At 40.8% G+C, this 5,493-nt stretch overlaps 1 pseudogene; it reads right to left on the reverse strand.

The window, feature by feature from the left end:
* Positions 1-2,801: 2,801 nt before the first annotated feature.
* Positions 2,802-3,248, reverse strand: LOC102841827 (annotated as a pseudogene).
* Positions 3,249-5,493: the final 2,245 nt, after the last annotated feature.

A 5,493-nucleotide genomic window follows, 5' to 3' on the forward strand; every position in this document is an offset into this window, starting at 1 on the left:
TCAATTCCAACTCATGGAAACTCTTTAGGATAGTAGAACTGCTCGTAGAGTTTACAAGGCAAACTACCTGCCGTTCTGCAGGAGAAAGATGAGGCTTTCTGTTCCCATAAAGATTTACAGCCTCGGAAACCCTGTGCAGGGTCACTATAAGTCGGAACCGACTCCATGGTACTTAACAATAACAAAATCTTAACAGAAACAGACTGCCCTATATTTCTCCCATGGAGTGACTAATGAATTTGAACTGTCAACCTTTGAGTTAGCAGCCCAACACTTAACCCACTGCACCACCAGGGCTCCTTTGCCTTTACTTGTTATTGTTGCTGCTGTTCAGGGCCGTTGCGTCAGTTCTAACTGTATAGGGTTTCGGAAGCTGTAAATCTTTGCGGGAACAGAAAGCCTTATCTTTCCCCTTTGGAATGACTGGTGAGCTCAAAACACAGACCTTGAGGTTGCAGTCCAGTGCTTATCCTACAGAGCCAGCACACTTAGACCCTATCTAATCTCTTGTACTGTTATAGTATCTTCATACTGGTGTCTCTGCCTTGGTTTCTTCCACTGTCAACTCATTTTGCACACAACAGCCAGAGTAATCATTTTCATACCAAAACTTTTTTATAGTTCCCATTCCCCTTCATCATAAGGTCCAAACTCCTTAGCCACACATACACATGTCATTCTGAGCATGACAGCAGTTATGACATATTTGACAGCAAACATGAATAGAGGCTTTGTTTATAAACACAATTATTGTTTCTTTGCTAAAAGTTGTAAGCTAGGCAGTTTTACAATAGTCTCAGTGATATAGTTGAAAACCCTGTCCTTTCTCTCTTCCATCCTTAGTGTGTGGCTTCCATCCTTACTATGGTTCCTAAAAGGTTGATGCAACCTTAGGTATATTATCCTCATATGGCAACATTCAAATCACAAAGGAAGATGATGAGCAAAAAGAGAATTTGTGTTGTTTTCTGTTTAATCAGGGATGAAACTCTTTCCTGTTTGCCCTCCACCAGACCTCTTATATCTCTTTGCCCAGAATTGAGTGCCATGCCCAGCCCTGGATCTAGTACAATTTATGCTTTGCCCCTAGTCATGCTACCACTTGAGCAAAATTAGTGTTCTCTTAGCAAGAATTAGAAATGACTCTTGGAATGACAGGATAGAGTAATACCCTAACCCACAAGTCCCTTTGTGATCTGGCCTCCGCCTGCCTCTTTAGCTTCATCTTTTGCCACTCTGCTTCATCACTGTCCTTCATGATAGTCACAGGAAACCACTCACATTTCCCAGAACAGACTTCCATGCCTTGGCAGATGCTGTGCCCCCTGTCTGGGATGTCCTGCTCCCCTTGATATGCTTGCAAATTCCTATTCTTCTTGCAAAAGTCAACTGAAGTGTAACCAGCTTGTAAAGTCTTTTCTGACCCTCTGAAGCAGGGTCAGTCACCCTTGATCTTTCCTTGTCCAGATAGTACCTGGTACCTTATACGTTCTCAATAAATTTTATGGAATTTATCTTTTCATTACTTAAGAATGTTGCTATTTTAAGCCCTCAGATAATCATCACTACTTACAGTTCAAGTAAAATCATTTCCTCTTTTATAAAGCCAGTACATAAAAATGTTTCTAAATGATGAGACCAAGTAGCTTATGAATTCAAGTAAGAAGATTTGATAGGAAATGTGATTTTGAAAGAGTTGAAATACCTTAATTTAATGTTTAGTCTTATAATAGTCTACCCAATGATATTTATGATAAACAGTTTGTCTTTTACTCTTGTGTATCTTATATACCATTTCTTGCTGTCAGACAAATTATCTCATGCATGTTATATAGAGATAGGGATACTTAGCAATGCTAATTTGTATTAAGGCTAATACTAACTGGGGGAAGGGGGAGGGAGTATATATACAGAAAATGTATCCAAACCTAAGTAGTGAGATACCAGGGAAAGATGACAAAATATGAAATAGAAAACAATAGAGTACAATTTATTTATCCTAGAAGCACATTCAAAATAATTTTAGGTGGCACAGCAACTTCGTTTTAAATAATATTCATGTACAAGAAGCTCATCTCTTTCTCTTTTTAACTCTTTGTCAATTCTTTTTTTCTTTTTTAAGTTTTAATCTGATGTTGATTTTTTAACACCTCTCTAATTGAATTCAAGACAACTCCATGTGTGTCAGGGTAGAACTGTACTCCATAGGGTTTTCAAAGTCTGATGTTTTAGACATATATCCACAGGTCTTCAACCTTTCAGTTAGTAATAGACCATGTTAACCATCGACGCCACCAAAAGTAGGAAAAGGAATGAAGGGTTATGTGTAGTTTGAAGGTTGGAGTTTAAAAAGAAGTACAGAGCACCTTCAGTGCCTACAAAGAAAGCCCATGGAGATCACAGGGTATCTCTTCTTGGAATGTTTCCCCACGATTTTGATCACAGTGCCAAGTACAACCTCCTAGGATATCCCCTGTGATATCTTTCTAGGTTGTTTTGTTGTTGTTGTTGTTTGTTTTAACCAGAATATATTATCAGCAGGCATAACTTCCACTCTGTAAAGTGTTATGTTAGGCAGTGGGTCAAACCTCTTAAAGTACTGGTGTATTCCTACCGTACAGTTTGAGGAGAGACAGCAAGGGAACACAAGCCCTAATACCCTTAGAACCTGTTAGATGGGGGTCCTGATGCTGGCAATTCTTAATAATAGCTACACAGGTAAGGATACAGAGTTGTCACCAAAGAACCTATACTCAGACCACAAGGGAAAATCACTGAACATTTCATTAATCCATGTTGCTTCAAGCTACCAGGACACAGGCACCCCCAACACCCTTAATCTTCTCCTCAGCTCTTCTGCTGAAGAATTTGGCCTTCACCATGACAGGTTGTTTTGGGAGCTTTCCCTTCCTTCCCCAGAACTTTGTAGTAACCCGATCACACCACATCAATGATGGGAGCAGCCCCAGTCTTAATTTTGGCAGCGTTTACGCTTGTCTGCTCACTGACCAAGATCCACAATTTATCAAGGTTGACAGTTGGGCAGAAACTCTGGTTCCTCTTCAAGTGATAATGTCTCATAACCACCTTCCCAAAGTAACTGGATGTTATTTGTTGAAGTTGATCCTATGGTGATGCAAGCCACCAGCATTACCACAGCCTCCAGGGTGCTTCTGTACTTGCAGATGCTGCCATGACTGTGGCTCAGGGCCTCTAAGTTTTCGGGTCTTCTGTGGTATGGATGGCATGTTGGCTGCTGATATGAAAAAGGCCAGGTTTTCATTTTTGTACATGAAAACTTTATTGTGTTCTATAAACCCAAACAGATTAAAATATAAAACAAAACAAAAAACCAACCTCATTGTCACTGAGTTGATTCTGACTCCTAACAACCCTATAGTAGAGTAGGAATTCTGGTGTGGTGCTGTGGGCTGAGGCACAAGGTCAGTTTAAACTACAGGATCAGCGGTTCTTGGAAACCCTGTACAGGGTCACTATGAGTCGTAATCAACTCGATGGCACTTAACAACAACAAGACATAGTAGAAATACCCCATAGGTTTCCAAAGCTGTAAATCTTTACAGAAGGTGACTGCCACATTTTCTCCCAAGGAGCAGAGGCTAGTGGGGTTAAACCATTGACTCTTTGTCTAGTAACTGAGTGCTTAACCACGATACCACCAGGCCTCTTAAAAAACAAAACAAAAACATTAGGAGCCTCTAAGTAATCTCAAATATTCTCTCAAGCAAAAGTAACCCAAACATAAGCTCTACAATTTAAATGCAGAATTCAATAAAAATGCAATAGAATCTTGAATCTAAGTAGTAATCCATTTCTAGAAGTCGTCAGACTCAAAAGGGGCATTCCACTTCCAATCGAGCTCTGACCTAGCCAATGTGTCTTAAGTGAAGCAAATAGTACAAGTCTTTGGCATTCTGTCCCCTGACAGGTATTGGTTGTGGTTTTTAAGTGCTTGCATAATCAGCTCTAAATCATAGTAACTCTCATAGGGTTTCCAAGGAGTGGCTAGTGAGTTTGAACCACCGACCTTGTGATTCAAACCAATCTTGTGGTCCAGCACATTATTCTGCAGCACCACACAAGGACTCCAGATATTGGCTAGCAAATGAAAAGAAACAGGACAGTGTCTATGTAGCTGCAGAATGGGATTTTGATGAAGAAAGTACCCATATCAATGGAATGAGGCTTTTGAGGAGTCCTGGTGGCGCTGTAGGTTAGACATCAGACTACTAACCACAAAGTTGGTGGTTCAAACCCACCAGCTGCTCTGAGGGTAAAAGATGAAACTGTCTGCTCATGTGAAGATTTACAGTCTCAGAAACCTTAGGGAGCAGCTATATTGTAGCATAGGAAAGCTCAAAAACAGTGGGTATATATGCTTTAAAAAGGGGCCCTGATAACACAGTCAACAGTTCAAAGCCTCAGCCAATCCACCAGAGAAAGATGTGGCAGTCTGCTTCTGTAGAAGTTGTTGCTGTTGTTGTTAGGTGCAGTCAAGTTGGTTCTGACTCAGAGATACCCTGTGCACAGCAGAATGAAACCCTGCCCAGTCCTGTGCTATCCTCACAATTGTTACATTTGAGTCCTAAGGAAACCCTATGGGACAGTTCTACGGGGTTGCTATGCGTCAGAACTGACTAGATGGCAATGGATTATACGCTTTAAAAGAAGAAAACTGGTATCATGGAGAAAGAAGGTGTTTTCCATGACTGTTGCTTCCATGAATCTCTGCGTAATTTCTTTGAACTCTGACTCAGGTCTTTCTTTACCCACGGGCATGTCTGTCCTTGTTCTAACAAAACTTATAAGCACTTACTCAGTGCTCAAACCAGGTGACTTTTCCATCCTTTGTATCCAGCTATCTTCTTTAAAGGTCAAGAATCATAGATGACCAAGATACCTGTCTTGCACACACCTGACAAGAGAAGCTCTTTGATTCTCTTGTCATAGTAATCTTTCCTTGACCTCACCATTTCGGGTTTCTTCGGCTATCTTTTGGCTGCCATCATTTTTGTGATTCTTGGTTTCCTTAGAACTTCTGTGGCTGAGGCTTAGTGTCTGGGGGCTGCCTCGCAGAAGAGGAGTGGGTTACGTACTATGCTTGTCTGGCAATTTTAGCCAAACATCCTTAAATTCAGAAAATTATGTATACTTTTAAAAGATTGAAAGCTCTCAATGGGTGCCTAGCAGGGATGTCCAGAGCAAAACCAGATAGGAAGATCGTTGGACTTTCAGTCCTGTAATCTCCTCTGGGTGTGACTGTGTCCCTCTTGACCCCCCAGGGCACCTTGTGGACTCACTATCTCTGTGAGCCACTATCACAACCTGTCCTCAGGGACAGAGCAAATGAACTCATTCACACAGGTGCAGTGCTAAATGAGAAACTTCTGAAACATCTTAAAACATAGGCATTAATGACAAGTCTTTAAATTTTTTTATTGTGAATTGAGTGAAGATTTACAGACAAAATCA

Source organism: Chrysochloris asiatica, unplaced genomic scaffold (assembly GCF_000296735.1).
Source record: "Chrysochloris asiatica unplaced genomic scaffold, ChrAsi1.0 scaffold00379, whole genome shotgun sequence".
NCBI lineage: Eukaryota > Metazoa > Chordata > Mammalia > Afrosoricida > Chrysochloridae > Chrysochloris > Chrysochloris asiatica.